This window comes from Coffea eugenioides, unplaced genomic scaffold, assembly GCF_003713205.1.
Source record: "Coffea eugenioides isolate CCC68of unplaced genomic scaffold, Ceug_1.0 ScVebR1_1159;HRSCAF=1967, whole genome shotgun sequence".
Classification (NCBI taxonomy): Eukaryota; Viridiplantae; Streptophyta; class Magnoliopsida; order Gentianales; family Rubiaceae; genus Coffea; species Coffea eugenioides.
This window is the reverse complement of record NW_020861541.1, coordinates 3,346-21,129: the sequence shown is the minus strand read 5'-3', so window position 1 is coordinate 21,129 and position 17,784 is coordinate 3,346. Positions and strand designations below refer to the sequence as shown.

At 36.7% G+C, this 17,784-nt stretch overlaps 1 long non-coding RNA gene across 1 annotated transcript; it reads right to left on the bottom strand.

The window, feature by feature from the left end:
- Positions 1–837: 837 nt before the first annotated feature.
- LOC113754960 lies at positions 838–10,717 on the bottom strand. The gene is made up of 4 exons (XR_003465481.1): positions 10,545–10,717; positions 2,327–2,407; positions 1,935–1,996; positions 838–1,096 (listed from the first exon to the last, which is right to left on the bottom strand). It is a non-coding gene; the product is annotated as an uncharacterized LOC113754960 (long non-coding RNA).
- Positions 10,718–17,784: the final 7,067 nt, after the last annotated feature.

Here is a 17,784-nt window from a genome sequence, read left to right as displayed (position 1 = left end):
CCACCATGTCATTGTTGAGATTCTTGGTATTGTCGGTGATTAATGTCTCTGGTACACCAAAACAACAAATGATGTATTTTCTCAAAAAATTGGTCACCACCTTCTTAGTCACATGCTTGTAAGAATCAACTTTGACCCACTTTGTAAAGTATTCAATTGCCACCAGAATAAATCGATGCCCATTTGAAGCAGAAGGGTCAATGGTTACATCTATACCCCACATTGAACATGGCCAGGGAGCAGTCATACTGTGTAATTCTGTGGGGGGAGTACGCATAACATCCCCATACAATTGACATTTAATGCATTTTCTGACAAAAACTACACAATCATGCTCCATAGTAAGCCAGAAATACCACTACAAGAAAATTGGTCTTCAATGACAAGCCATTTTTGTCACAAAAAAATAGAAAGTCGTCACTGATAACTTTTATTGACAACTTTCTAGTTGTCACAGAGTCGTCACTGAAGGCCCGTCGGTAAAAGTACATAGTGACGACAAAAAAAGTCGTCAGTGAATGGGACTGTTTTGTGACAACTGGTGTCGTCAGTAATTGTTGTAATTTTAGTGATGATATAGTATCTTGTCAATGATATACAAAGAAATATCGTCACTAAAAGTGATCCGTAATTGTCATTGATATAGACTAATTACTGACAACTTGTGTTGTCACTAAACACTTTTTAATTCTATGACAACAGGTTGTTATTAATGGAAAATTTTGATTCAGTGATAACACTTTATTACCATGAAATTTGTAATATTTTCCTACTATAATTATATCTATAAATGAAAAAAAATGACAATACTTGACAATTAGCAAATGAACACATCCATTGTATTACGAAATGCCAAAATATCATATCAAGCATTCAAATATCATAATGAAGTTCAACAACACCCTACAAATAGTTTGATAAGTGGTATTTGGCCTAAATTTCACATATAAGTCGAGGTAGCTTTACAAAACAAATCCAAGTCCCAAAAAATATCTGTTGCATGACATTTCCTAAGTATAAGATTTTCTTTATCGCCCTTGAGTCAATTAGCAACTCCTGCTGCTGATCTTCCAAAAAGCTAAAATGAGCAACATATCTGCAGTGAAGTACTGCAATTATTAGTAGGTCATAAGAAAAACTTGAAACAATAAAGATAACTAAAGAATTTGCAAGAAAATAAGCTAAATCATTCCTTTTATGTATAATCTAGACAATGACTAAATAAGAGCAAAGTAAGAGATAAGCACTTAGAACATTAGAGCTCAAAAAACACTTCTTTTACTTTTACTACGTTATTAAGAACTCAAGAAACAATTAATATGCTTATGCTCCCATATTAAGAACCAAACAGTGTTCCTTCTATGGCTTCATAGGCTCCATTTGTATGGTTCATTCTATAGATTATGCATAGCAGCTTCAACTTTTCAGGTATTGAAAATGCATATTGTTTATCGCTAGACCAAATTTCATGACAAATAAAATTCGACATATATAGAGATTCTTAGCGCCCATTGGTAATAATTTAATGATTTTAATAATAAAAGATTTGATGCATCTAATATTTTAGTGAAACTGTGTAAAAAATGGAAAAGATGCTCCACTATAAATTGAAACTTTTGACTATGAGGCGAACCAGTACATTCACTAACCAACCTACTTTCAATTTTCAAAAGTTCTAATAACAAATATCACATGCTAGTAGCTTAAGTAGTATAAAAGTAAGTAGTTATCCAGAAAAATTTGCATAAGATGTCATGAAATACCATATTATGAAATTTCTTTTCTACTAGTTAGCTTAGAGACCACCTGTAGCTTGTTTATATGCAAATGTCTTCTAGAACAAAGTGAAAATTGTCACTTTTACAGAAACTTTGTTAAAAAGACCCAACCATTTGAAACAAGTCTAACATAGATAGAAAGGAGTATATACTTACCCAAAAAACATCACAATAATTGGAAATTCCATAGCAAGGACCAATAGCATCAGCATAATAAGCTGCAAGACAATAACAAACCAATGAAGTCCCTATGAAATGATACTGTGCATTATAAGCTCGAAGACAATGAATAAAATGGTAACTGTAGTTCTTATATGAAAATGTTTGCATATAAAACATATGTTTCCTTCTTTTAATTTTGATACTAATCTATACTTATACTTAATAACGTTACGACTACATATTCCAAGAACACTACATAATCGTCAAAACTTACATATTCATTCAGGTAGTCCATCACCAAATATAAAAAAAAAATGGTAGGAAAGAACTACTTATTCAAGATAAACTCTAGAATTTGGACAATGAAAATCAAGCTTGATGTATACCTTTGGCAAGGAAAATGTTGTCTCCAGCTTATACCATAATCTTGAAAATCATGATTTCCTAAAAAAAAAAACTAAAAACACCTGCTTGTAACATAGTTAGCTATATAAGGCAATTAAAAGTAATATCAACAGAATCAAAAGCAAAAACAACTGATTGTAAACTTCAAAAGTGTATTCCAGATTAATCACATGGTGAAAATTGGTAAACACTCCAGATAAGATAACCCAAGATAGAACTTGGATAAATTTCCAATCAATTACATTACTTTATGATGCACTGCTACCCACTAGAAACCTTCATTAAACAAGCAACTAGATATGATAACATGTGTGAATGTAACAAAAATCATTGAGAATGAAACACATGCTGCAGGTACCCTATTGTGTGAAATAATCTAGGTCCAAGTTTAAAAATGAAAGATTTTGATATTCTTGGGCAAGTATTTGGCTTTATAGCCAGATAATGAACATCTACCAGACCCACAAAGAAGCTGAAAGGAGGCAAGAAGGTATGGAAGTGGAAAAATTTTGGGCACCTTTTTTCTTTGATGCCAATCACTACTAGAAACATATGCTGTTATGATAGCTCAAAGTATCGTTACACGTCCATTTGATGACGTTTCTACTCTAGTGATCTAATGAAAGTGTGATCCATTCTAACATTAAGATATGTAATAAGGACACTTTCAAACGTCCCAATTAGTTACTCTATTGGCAATTAGAAGCATCGTTATTTTTATCAATTATGACACTTGCAAATGTCAAGAAAGAGGTGTTAACCACTGACATGAGTTAAACTAAAATGAAACCCATTAAGCGTGATATTTTTACACTTGTCATGACACTTTTTATAGTGTAACTAGAATAAGATATTATGACACTTTTAATTGTTAACTTTTGTAAATAATTTGACAGTTGTGTTTGACTGTTTTACATCCATTCTTAATTTTACATTTCACACTGCAGATACCAAATTCCAATTTTCATGACTATACCATAATATAAATCTAGCTATCTCTATATTACCAAGTCCGTACTCCTTAACTAACCACAAAACTTGATGAAATTACGACTCCCAATGCAAAAGATGTGCAATATATACAAATTTCCCATGCGGCTTTTGTATTATATTTGAATTATGCTCCACTTCAGCAACTAAAAGTTGTTCATAAGCAAGTCTCTAGAATCAGCATTACGGTCAGCCATGAACCTTTTATTGACTTCATTAGTTGCACATTGGGAGTTCAAATGTAACTTACCTAACTTTAAAAAAGGCAATATAACTTTTCTCTTGCAATTTAAAGAAATCATAACTTCACTTCCAAAACTAAAAAGCCTGCTATTAAAAAACATAAAAAATAAAAAATTATTTCATTCATGTACCAAGACTTGATCTCTATTGGATGGAGTACAGAATGGACAAGTCTAGGTGGTAATGGTTCGTCAAGGAGGCAGCAGAGGAGGGAGAAGGAAAAAATTGGAGCCAGAGCATTTTGCCAAGGATTTGACAAGCTATGATGACATTAGGGGTATAGCATGCCAAAGGATTGAAGACTCATCTAGACCATTTAATGGTTATAACCCAGTATTTTGGACGTCAAGGACGACATTGATTGAGCCCTCCTTTTTTGTTGAAGAAGAATATGAGTATCATAGTCGTGTACATCTGAGGCCACCTGCGGAAGCTGATGACTGCCATGATCATTTGCAGCGTTGAGATCATGGTGCTGTGTCACGCATGCTTCACATGACCTCAAGCTATGATTTGGTTATTCCAGGCACCACTATAAATCCTCGGCAGGTTGAGGGAAGAATTTGGCAGTATAGAAATGGGACGTATGGATTTGGATTTCTTCGAAACAATTATGTTATAGATCTCAAACATATAGCTCAAGATGGGTGTCACGGCCCCACCTCCCCCTAAGGCGAACCAGAGGGTTCGTCGGGCCGCCTGCCCAGCTCTCGCCGGGACTCAGTCGTTCACTACAATCCTCAATGGAATTTCAAGATATATATATCAAATATACATCAAAGGTTCCCAAACTTTACATATCAAAAGCGAAGCATCCACGCTTCCACTGCGCCCCTCTGATCCTTGATACCAACTATTCTACAGGAGGAAGTCCAAAACTAGACTATTACACATCCAATCAATTCTAAACGTTCAATACAATCCCAATATGAATGATTACACAAAAGGAAATCCAAGTTCAATCCATACATGAGATAATCCATGAATAAACACTACAAGCCCTTCCTTCGCCTTGAGCCCTGTGGAGGGGAATAAAACATTTTGGGGTGAGCTAGAAGCTCAGCAAGTAACCAATAAAATCAGTAATCAAATCTGTTTAACAATAGTTCATTTCAATGATGTCGTAAATCAAATGATAAGTCTAGAAACAATTACAACGTTTACAAAACATTAAATATGGAGTATCAATAATTCAAGAAACATTCATGAAAAGGATACGTTCGTTCTCCTGTCATTTCATTGCATTTTTGGTTTCATTCGTGCATTCAATCACCCCGTCCCTGGCTTTTGGCCAGGCTCCACCAACCTACAAGGTAATACTCGAGTATACCGAAACGTTCACCCAAGTTCCTAGTCGCCCGACCGAGTCCGCTTCTGGCTCGAGACGACCGGTAACAAGGGGCAATGGCCAGTTCAGCCCAAAAGGCTTACATTCATGCGCAAGTAGCATTTAATCATTAATCATTGAAAATTTCATATTTATTTAGGTCGAGTGCGATAAAGTACACACTCGCCTAGAAAACTCGTTTTAACAATCATTGAAAGCAAAATCAATAATAACAAGACACTGATATGCAAACACGCATGATATGTAAGAAAACAGTTCCAAAATTAAATTTGGAAACAGTTCAAAAGTAAATAATGCAAGAAACGGTTCATAAATAATTTTAGAAATAGTTTGAGGTCACTCACCTCAATGGCTCAGAAATCATCCATCATATACATTGCCTTGCTCAAACCCAAGTCTTAGATCACAAACTCAATGCAATCAAGTCCTTTCAAAGTTCGGACAGCACTTCCCCTGAATTTGCTTACTTTTCCAGCCATCATGGCTTCATTATATCCTCAGCCAGTCCCAAAGGTACACACACAACAACAAGTTCATCCAATAGCCATTCAGCAAGCTCCAAGTAGTACTAGTACAAGTCAAGCTAGGGAAAAGTCCGGAAATGAAAGTTTAGCTCAAAACCAAAAAAAACAGTTTTGACGTCATTTTACGGTAATGGTACCAAAAGCACTACGATGGTCAGATGAAGATACAAGACCCACCGTTTCGAAGCTAAGAGACAGGGCTACAACAATGTAGAAGGCCACTAAGTCCAAATCCTAGCACAACTAGGTCAAATATGCACAATACCAAACCAGAACCGTAATTGCAGGTTTACAAATTACACTATGCTGTAATTAGTCCAACTCAGTCTATACAGGTCCGAATGCAGAAATTCCAAAGGCATATGATAGCTAGGACATCAAGATACATTTCATCAGAAGACCTCAACCACCAAATCCAAAGCAATTCCAGTCAAAACAGACGATTACAGGCGTAGTTCGCACATTCTGATCAACCCAGAACAGCAACAGTAAAATCGACATATCTCATTCTACACTACTCCAATTTCCCTGAAATTTTACAGGCACCTCAAAAATATCAATACCTACAACTTTCATGTTTTAAGCAAAGGCCAATTCGGCCTCTAACCATATGACACAAAACCGGACAGAAAAGGGGGTTATGAAACCCTAACTTCCCCAAATTCCTTCCAAACCCAAAATTGGTTGCAATTACCAATCATTTACATCCACTAGAGTCATAACCCCTCATTACCAACCATCATAAATAACCACAACATCATGATCATATTAAACCAGAAAATTCCTCAATAAAATAAAAACTTAACCAATTCATCTCAAACCAAGAAATAAACCACAAATTTCAGCACTTTAGCTTCCACTAAGCACAAATTAAGCATCATTAGGTGTAGGAGGAAGTTCAATCACCACTTACCTAGTAAACAAGAGAAAAGGAGTTGTAGAACACCTTAGCTTCCTTGAACACTTCCACAAAATCACTTACTAGCACCAAATGGAAAGATTTTATGGAGTAGAAACAAGATCAAATGGTTGGATGATTACACTCAAGCAAGATGGAAGCAAGAATCTTGGAGAGTTTTTCTTTCTTCTTAGCTAGAGAGGGCTGGGCACAATGGTGAAGAAAAGAGTGATTTTTGTGGTAATTTTGAGATATTTAATCAATTAGTAAGAAATGTCAAAAAGTCAAATAAGTCAAATAAGTGACCACCACTCTTAAGGTGACACTTGTCACTTCATTAATGCATTCATATCCTTCTTTTTCCCTCTCACATCAATCACTTCACCTCCTCTACTTATCTCTTAACACCCGATAAATTTCACCCAGTATCCGGAACTTAACCTAATTGGTCGAATTTTTTCCGAACTTTTCGCCCTAGTGGGTCCCACATCCGGTATACACTCTTAATTTCTCAAAACCTATTTGATACTAGAAAAATCATCCAAAAACTATATATGCTCATTAAAAATATCTAGAAAATTTCCCTACTAAGAAAACGCAGAAAACAAGCCATTAAATAAATAAAACCCTAGAAAATGGGAAAAGTACGGGTTCTCACACTTATACTTTTCGGGGCGTCACAATGGGCACCTTCTTGACACAATGGAATTTTCTAATGATTGATCCTTCATAGATCACCCCAACTACAGACAATGTGTAACAGCCCCACTTTCCCCCAAGGCGAACCAAAGGGGTTAGCGGACTGCCTGCCCAGCTCTCGCCAGGACTAACGGATCAGTTGACGTCGATCTAATACGTTCCGGAACATACCAACGCGCGCAAACAAGTCAAAATCACAAACAAAAAAAAATGAAAATCAAAGCCGATGATGAACAGTACCGGCCACGTCAGAATCCGGATACTAGGCCGAGAGTAGCCAAATTTTCTTTTGCCGATTGAAATACGAGTTAATCCGAAATCCAACCAAATGTCAACTAAACACATATACATTAAAATGTAACATTTACAAGCCAAAAGCCAAAGCGGCATAACAAAACGATTCATCATGGATATACATGTTCGGTTTGCCAATCAAAAGAAATTGAACCCAATACACATTAGGGTTTCATTCAAAGAGCTATTCAAAAGACATTTACATGGGCTCAACTTGACAACCAACTAACACAACCTTTTCCAAAAGTGGTCATTTCCTGTAAGGAAAACAAATGGAACGGAATGAGCTTAAGCCCAGTGAGTTACTACCACATAAGCAACAAAGATCACTTAAGCATAACCTTTCATTTCAAGTACACAATTAAGGAATAAAACAAATCAGTAACGGCTCTCAAGGATTTCCACGCTTATATTCTTGATCCAATCTCATTGACTCTCCGTCAACGTTTATGAGTACCAACCGTAGAACCCACTTCACTCCCATTCCTTCCACCAAACATACCCCAACCGGGCCCGCACTCCAATCAGTAGCTTTTGGTAATACTCGAGTATACCGGAACCAAGAGTCTCATTACTACAAGATTCCCCAGTACAGTCCCCGTGGCATGTCAATTTTCACGACCAAGCCCTCGCCGGCTCGATTCAATTGACTACCTACGGGGTTGAGCTCAGTAATACAGTAAGGCCGTTGGATATTCGTCCAAACGACACCAAATCAGTTTTCCATGAATGGAATTCAATATCTCATATAGCAAGTGCAGTATTTCAGTGAAACGGTAAACAGTCATGAATGGAATCACAAGGGGGTGAGGGCGGTCAAGTACACCCTCACCTCAATCACTTCCAATAGCCAAATAAGCCTTCAAGGCATCAAATTCACATATAACAAAGCCACATTGTAACATTTAAGTGAGTAGTATACTCACCACTCACGTAAGTGAGGTTTCATGCACCGTCGTCCAAAGTACGTCGTGCACTAATGTCACGCCCTAGAACACGTAAACAAATACAATAAGACTCGATAACGAGTCATAAAGCCATGCCAATCACAACCCCAATAGGGTTTCATATGCATATATAAGTATAATAGCAAACCAGAAATTTCAGCAATGCACTAACTTGACCTCAACAAAAAAACAGTTTTCGTCCTCCTTTTGCGGTAATGGCACAAAATGCTCTACGCTTATCGGATGAGGGTGTAAGACCCACCATCTCGAAGCTAAAAGACAGGGCTACAACAATGTAGAAGGCCACTCAATCCAAATCCTAGCACAACTAGGTCAAAAATGCAGAATACCAAACCAGAACCGTAATTGCAGGTTTACAAATCACACTATGCTGTAATTAGTCCAACTCAGTCTATACAGGTCCAAATGCATTGATTCCAAAGGCATACGGTAGCTAAGACATCAAGATACCTTTCATCAGAAGACACCAACATCCAAATCCAAAGAAATTCCAGTCAAAACAGACGATTACAAACGCAGTTCGCACATTCTGATCACCCAGAACAGCAACAGTAAAATAGACATATCTCATTCTACACTACTCCAAATGCCCTGAAATTTTACAGGTACCCTTAAAACATCAATACCTACAACTTTCATGTTTTGAGCCAAGGCCAATTCGGCCTCTAACCATATGATCCAAAACCGGACAGAAAGGGGGTTATGAAACCCTAACTTTTCACATTTCAATCCAAACCCAAAATTGGTTGCAATTTCCTATCATACACACCTACTAGAGTCATAACCCCTCATTACCAACCATCATAAATAACCACAACACCATGATCACATTAAACCAGAAAATTCCTCAAAAAATAAAAACTTCACCAATTCATTCCAAACCAAGAAATAAACCACAATTTTCAACACTATAGCCACCATTAGGCACAAATTAAACATCATTAGGTGTAAGAGGAAGTGTAATCATCACTTACCTAGTAAACAAGAGAGAGGGAGTTGTAGAACACCTTAGCTTCCTTAACAAACTTCACCAAACAACTTACTAGCACCTAATGGAAGACTTTTATGGAGTAGAAACTAGTTGATGCAATTGGTTTGGAAGATTGAGCTAAATGGAAGCTTGAAAATTGGAGAAATCTTCTTCCTTCTTGAGCTTAAGAGAGTCGGCCACCAAGGAGTGAAAAATGGTGATTTTTAGTCAATTTTTGAGATATTTAACTTAAGGGTAAAAAGTCAAAAAGTCCAACCAATGAGAAAGTGCCACTTGGCACTCTATTAAATGCATTTCTATCCTTTAAGTCTCTCTCACATCAATCAAATCACCTCCTCTTCGTATCTCTTAACACCCGATAAATTTCACTCAGTATCCGGAACTTAATCTTATTGGCCGAATTTTTCCGAACTTTTCGCACTAGTGGGTCCCACGTCCAAAATCTATCCGTAATTTTTCAAAAACTACCCAATGCTAGAAAAATCATTTAAAAAAACTATAAGTACCCATAAAATCCACCAAGAAAATTTTCCTAAGCCAGAAAATGCAGAAAACATGCCATTAAAGGGAAAAAAACCCTAGGAAAAACATTAGGGAAAATACGGGTTCTTACACAATGAAACGGGATATGTTATGCTTCATTCAATTGTCATTGTACAGATTTTTCTTGCTGTTATTAGGTGCCCAATGGGCCTCTGTGACGACTTATTTATTGGAAGAATCTCTCTTCTGAAAAAAAAAGATGGTGTCGAGAATGGAGATGAGATTTTCTCTTGAAATTCCCATGACAATTTACCAAATTTCAACACAAAAAAAGAAAAGAGGGGAATTTTGTACATAAAAAAAAAATCCACTAAACCTAGCCATTTCCCAATTCCCTCTCCACCCAGCACCACTTAGCCCACTATTTTTCTCACTTGCAGCCACTCATAGCCATATCTACATCATAATCACCTCTTAAATATTTTCCACTCCTACCACTATAGCTAATTAAAACCTTCACCATCGTCTCCAAACTCAACCTCAAACCCGTATCCACCACCAACCCCACTGAAACCCTTTATCTTGTACAATAAAAAAAATAAAGTAATGGTATTCACAACTAAAATAATTCTAGTGGAGATGATTTCACCCATAACTCAAACAATATCCAAAAAAATTGGGCACAAATTTTTGGCAAAAAAATAATTAGGGCAAAAAAAATTGGGGAAAAATCGGGGAGAAGAAGGAGAGACATGAGATACCTTTTGTTGCAAAGAGTTGGTGGAGTACTTCTTCTGTTCAACATCACAAAGACATGATCGATCTATGGAGAGAAAGAGGAGAATTGTTTTTTGTTATTAGTTTCTGTTGAGGGTGTAAAGTGAGAGAGTGGGAGACGAATAGAGAGTAAAGCGGAGAGCTTTTCTATTGGGTTACAAAATGTTTGTTTTTCAAATTTGACCCGCACCACACATTTTTCACATACTTTGTTTATTTAGTTTCAGTGAAATATCGGTTCACTGAGTTCCCCAAAATTCCAATCAAGTTTTTTAGTTGAAGTAATACATTATTAATTGCTACCTTTTAACATTTTTGTCAAAAAAATTCATAATGGGAGTCAAGTTTTTGTTATATTAATACAACTGGTAAATGTACTTTTGTTCAACATCAAATAGTTCAATTTTTTGGTAATAACTTCAAATATTTTTTTGTTGAATAACTTCAAATAACTCATACAGGTGTTAAAACTTTATATCACTCCCTCTAAATTGCAAAACTATATTACTATGTCTTACATCTCTTTCATTGTTTTAATTTAGTCTAGTAGTACCATAGGTCTTTAGTTATGGAAAATTCTACTTTAAATAACATATGACATATATGACCGACATAAACTAAAAGATGGTTCACCCCTTAATTTTTAGGAGTTCCTATATATTTGTGTCTATTGGTTTGTATATAGTGCGTTTTAAAGTCAGTTATTGTAAATGAACTCTTTAGTTATTTTATACCGATAAGCCATGTACGTTAACGGTTAATTTTGTTTGAAGTTATTGTACTACTAATTTGCAAAACAAACCTAGGTTGCCATTAATTTTTAGTAGATTTTAAATAGTGCATATTCAATTAACAAAGCACATGTTAAATAGCGGACATTCAATTAACATCCAATACAAAACTTCACTATTAATCCATTATCTTCAAATAAGAAAAAAATGAACAATTAAACTAATACATAAAGTGCATTAGTTAATTAACTATGGAGTTTAGGATTTATCCACTTCGATAACTAGTTCAATTTGAAAACTCTTATTTATATTCATATCATATTAACTAATAATCATTCTAAGTTAAGTAGTCACAAGTTTATTTACACTAATGAATTTTTTATTTTTAATTATTTTTATTCTAATGAAGTTATTACATATACAAGAAAATTAAACTAATAAGGAGGCTCATAAGTATATAACAATTAAAAATCGAGAACACATAATAATTAACAAAAATTAGGTGTAATAGTTGCAAAAAGCAATAAATATTTTAAATCAAACAGTAACAAGACTAGGTTGTCACTAACGGCTATACAATGTTATCAGTGACAACAATTGCAAAGTTGTCAAAGAAAGTGCTATTAATACTGACAACTTTTAGAAAGTCGTCACTGCTGCAGTTCCCGCTCTCTCCATGACTCTTGGCGGGAATCGAATTGTGACGACAATGCAAGGTCGTCACTGATGTGTTGGCTCCCTTGACTCAATTGTGACAACTTGCTTTATTGTGGTTAAAGGACCCCATTCTGTGACGATTTTTTTTCGTCACTGAGAAATGTTGTCACTAATGACTAAATTTCTTGTAGTGTACCCTGTCCTCATGGTCTTCTTTGCTAATAAATGGCCATTCATATGGGATCCATATGCACCATCGTGCACTTCTTTCATCAAATAATCTGCTTCATCTTCGTCGACAGATCTCAGAAGGCCCAAATCTGACGTCCTTTTGTATACCACCTCTCCGTTTAAGAAAAACTTGGATGATAATCTGCGCAAGAAGGTTTTAGCAGTTGTATCAGCACTTGGAGGATAAGACCCGATTTGAGAAATTCCTTACTATCGCTGTACCAGGGACAGCCATCCGAAGATTTTTCCAAAACTAGACAATGTGCAGGTTTTTCTTGCAATTGAATCTGAATAGGCTTAATCACCAACTCGTCTAAATGTTGAATCATTGAAGATAAAGTAGTCAAAGCATCAGCAAAAACATTTCTGGTACGTGGAATATGCCTGAACTCCAAACTTTTAAATTTGTTTGCCAAACCTAGTAAACTGCAATGATATGGCAAAATTTTTGAATCTCGAGTGATCCATTCCTTAAGCGTTTGATGTACGAGCAAATCGGAATCACTAAACACTATTAAATCCTTAATCTCCATCTCCAATGCCATTTTGAGTCCAAATATACAAGCCTCATATTCAGCCATATTATTAGTACAGAAAAATTGCAGTTTAGCGGAACCGGGGTAATGTTTTCTTCAAGAGACACTAGAACAGCTCCGATACCAGCTCCGAAAGAATTTGAAGCACCATCAAAGAACAGTCTCTACTCAGAATATCGCTCATTCATATCTTCCGCCGTACCGATGAATAGGACCTCTTCATCTGGAAACTAAGTGTGAAGCGGTTAATAATCATCTTCCAGTGGATTTTAGCCAAATGATCTGCTACAGCCTGACCCTTGATTGTCTTTTGCGTAGTGAAAATGATGTCAAATTCTGAAAGAATTATCTGCCATTTCGCCATACGTGCCGTCGGCATAGGTTTTCCTAACAAATATTTCAAAGGGTCGGAGCGGAAAATGAGGTATGTAGTATGACTGAGCAAATAATGCCTTAACTTTTGAGCGGCCCAAGATAAAGCACAGCAACTCCTCTCAAGAAAAGAATAGTTGGCCTCATACGAAGTGAACTTCTTGCTGAGATAATAGATGGCTTGCTCCTTCTTCCCCGACTCGTTGTGTTGTCCCAATACAACACAGATAGGTACATGATTAGAGGTCGACTAGGTTTGGGTGGCACTAAAACCGGAGGGTTCAACAGGTAATCCTTGATCTTATCGAAAGCTCGCTGACATTCTTCATTCCAGTGCATTGGCGCATTCTTTTTCAACAAATTGAACAAAGGCTCACATGTGGCTATTAACTGGGTGACAAATCTGCCAATAAAGGTGATCTTTCCCAAAAAGCTCTTCACATTCTTTTGAGTCTTCGGTATAGGCATCTCTCGTATTGCCTTGATTTTCGCCGGATCGATCTCAATTCCCTTTTTACTGACAATAAATCCTAACAACTCTTCGGCGGGAGATTCAAAAGTACACTTTGCAGGATTCGATTTCAAGTTGTACTTTCTCAATCTTTCGAACAATTTCTTTAAATCCATCAGATGATCCTTAGCTTTCTTGAATTTAATGATAATATCGTCCACATAAACGCCTATCTCCTTATGAATCATGTCATGGAACAAAGTGGTCATAGTCCGTTGATAGGTAGCTCCAGTATTTTTTAATCCAAACGGCATTACCCAATAGCAGAAGGTCCCCCACGAAGTAATGAAAGCAGTCTTCTCTCTGTCTTCTTCTGCCATTAGGATCTGGTGATACCGGCAAAACAGTTAGCGAATGATTCGATTTCATGCCCTGCGGTATTGTCCAGAAGAATATGAATGTTTGGCAACGGAAAATCGTCTTTCGGACTGGCTTTATTGAGATCTCTGTAATCGACACAGACTCGCACCTTTCCAATTTTCTTCGGAATAGGTACAGGATTGGAAAACCAAATGGGATAATGAGGCACCATGATAATTCTAGCATTGAGCTGTTTCTCGATCTGTTCCTTGATTTTGAGACTCATATCTAGCTTAAACTTTCGCGGTTTTTGCTTCACTAGTGGAAAATTTGGATCAGTCGGTAATCGATGGGCCACTATATCTGTTGAAATTCCAGGCATATCATCATACGACCATGCAAACACATCTTGAAACATGGTTAAGAATTCAATCATTTCTTTTCTCTGCCCCTTATTGAAGTGCACACTGATTTTGATTTCTTCAACCTCCGTCTTAGTACCAATGTTAATGGTTTCTATCTCTTCTAAGTTTAGTTTGGGTTTCTCTTCATATTGTTCAAGATTCTTTAACAAAGATTCTGATTCTTCCTCGTTATCCCTCTCGTTTTGAATTTCTGATTCCAAAATTTTAAATTTGTGAGAGATATTGAGATTGCAATCATCAAATTCCGGAATAGTGATATCCAAAGGGTCAATGTGTTTTGTTTTTGGCCATCTGAAAAGAATGAAATAGATACAACAATACATAAGTAAAACAATTTGGAAAATAAACACTGTGCATATCATTGAATTTCAAATAAAGGACAAAACATCATAATATGCTACTTAATTAAAAGAGATGCTATTTAACATAAGACTTGTATTGAAAGCCATTTAATTCAAAACTATTTACAAAACTGAAAATGTAAAAGATGAACAGTGCATATGATTTCTTTCAGATCTCTCAACCAAAGGCAATCCCCTAGATTTACCGAATTTCCCTTCGAGAGGGAAGGAAATCACTGGTCCAATTCTTCATCGCTTCCACGGGAATCTCTGGAAATTTTGGATCCTCTGACGGCTAACCTGTGAGAACCCTCACTTTAAACCATAATTTTCCTTAATTACATGCCTTATTCTAAGATCTAGACCACATATTATAGGCCCTTGCATTACATTCCCTATGTGTTACAACATTTCCCATGCATTACATTTCATTTCCTTTTACTTGAAGTAAAACATTTTCTTGAGTTGGTTTTAAATAATTCACCACTTGTATTTTACCAAGTGTTCTTTATTAGTGGTAGGGACTTTACATGAAGGATTAGAGGTGTTAAATAAGTATTGGTACATTTGGAAAGGTTAAAATATCATTAGTCAAAGATTAAGGGAGGATTGGACAAGAATGGGGCCAAGTGGCAAAACCCTAGCCATGGATCTTGTTTGACCAAAGGTTAGAAGATAATTTAAACCATCTTGGAGCTTTCTTTCCCTTAGGTTGGCTGAACTTCATAGCTCCAAAAAGAAAGAGAGAGAGCTCCATATTCTTGCTTTCTAACCCTAGATGATCAAGAGCAAAAACCAAAAGAGAAAGATCTTGAGTTAGTGAGAAACTTTCCTCCAACCCTAAGTGCTTGATTCAAGCTTGAAGCTTTCATTTTGGTGGATTGATTTGGTGGTTCAAGCTTCCTACAAGAAAGGTAAATATTCTTCAAATGATAGTTTTATGGTGTTTTATCATGTACTTTAAGTTTTAATGGTAAACTACAAGTTGTTTGGTTGAGATTTGGGGTTAATCTCTTGGATTAAACAAGTAATAGTTGAGTTAGTTAGTATGCCTATCAAGTGTTTGATGAAATGTTTGAACCTTGTTCATGGTTGTTTATGAAATATTTACATGTTTTAAACCTCTTTTGAGTTAGATTTAACACTTGATATGTTGTTTAAGTGAAAATCATTAAAGAATGAAGGTTGGATGAATAGAGGAAATTGTGGACTGTTTTCATCTCCTTGGCTGACCGGTTTGAGAAGGAAGGGTTTCTTCTTAATTTTTGTGGTTTATTTACACCTTAATCATGCCTAAGAAACTGGGCTAGAGATTGGTTAAGCTCATGTGTGAATTGGAATGAAATTTGAGCAAGTAAAGTAGTGGTTTGGTCTATATAGTGGACTGGTTTGGTTCTCTTCATGGCTAGGCTGCTATGGTCATTCTTATTCATGTTGATGTATTATTTTGAACTCCAATGGTCCTAGGTGATGTGACCCCTGTATATGAACATTTGAGGACTGATTTGGGTGAATTTGGACCAAAACAAATGAAGATAGCACCAAGAACTAATGTAGTTTTGCTTGATGTTAGGGCTGATCCAAGGTTGGAAAAATAGCTGACTTGTCCGAGCTACTGGTATTGCTAGGAGACGAACTAGAGTGTGTAATTGCACCGTTGGAAAGCCCTTCGAGTCTAGTTTCCAACACCACCGACGGCACCAAATTCTGACCTTCCTACAGTGAGATATAGCCATTTTACCGAGACTGCGCGGGAGCGACTGTTTTACCCGAGAAGAACATTTTAAGCTTGAATGAAACTTTTCTTTTGCCCAACTTTCATGCACTTATTGAACTTGTTTTCTCATGAAATTTTACTGCATTTTGGGCCTAATTTGCATGATGAATTGAGTGACTTTAACCACTCACTTGGTCACTTAATGAGCCTACAATTGAGTGGGAACTGAAACTAATTTGTTAACGATTTCACTCGTTGCCCTAGGATTGGGAACGAAGGTGGTCGTAACTGAGATACTTGACGTTTGACTACTGCATTGCTTGACAAGTGAGTGTTCCACTACCTGCTACTTGTTATGCGGAATATCTGAATACTTGAAATACTTGATTTGCGACTGTTTGAGCCAAACACTGTTTTGATAAAAATGGAGGCGAGGGTGTACTTTATCACACTCGTTCTCTGGCCTGTGTAATTGGTTTACTGTATGAACTTGAATTAGTTGATCATGTATGCGGACTTGCATATTTATGTGCATGTGAATTGAGGTCCTTTGGTGAGGTATAGCCGTTGTGCTAGCCTGTTGTGTTGTCCAGCACCGCCAGGGACGAAATCCTGAATTGAGATCCTCTGGTGAGGTATAGCCATTGTGCTAGTGAGGTATAGCCATTGTGCTAGCCTGTTGTGTTGTCCAGCACCGCCAGGGATGAAATCCTGAATTGAGGCCTCTGGTGAGGTATAGCCACTGTACTAGCCTGTTGTGTTGTCCAGCGCCGCCAGAGATGAAATTCCCGACTTGGGGCTCAGTTATATTCTAAAATTCTGGTATACTTGAGTATTACCATTCCTGTTCCTGTTTGGCATTCGGGCCCGGTAGGGGGCTGACTGGTGGATGGAGATCGGTGAAAGTGGTGTTCTACGGACTTTTATATTCTGTGTACAGAAGTGTTGACGGAGAGTCAACGGAGGGATTTATGATCAAGCTCAAGTGGATCTTTGGCTTTTGAAAGCCACCCATATCCTTGAATTGAACTGTGTTTAAACTGTCATTCTCCTGTACGATGTTTATTTGATCATTTTGTGCCCTTATTTGGCTATGTGATTACTTGCTTTACTTGGAACCTCACTGGGTTTTAGCTCACCCCACTCCCTTTGTTTTCCTTAACAGATTGGGGATGGACTAACGGTCAAGAGCTTTCTTAGCTTTATTTTGCTTGGACTTGTAACCCTTTTGTTAAGATGACTTTACTTTTGACTCTTGTAAGTTTGGATTTATAAGTTCGTTTTATGTTACGTAATTGTAGTATGGAATGGTAAGTGTGACTTTTAGTTTGACATTTTAAGTTTGGAAAGTTGGCTTGATGATTATGTGCCATTAGGGTTTGTACGCTTAAATTTGAAGTTAT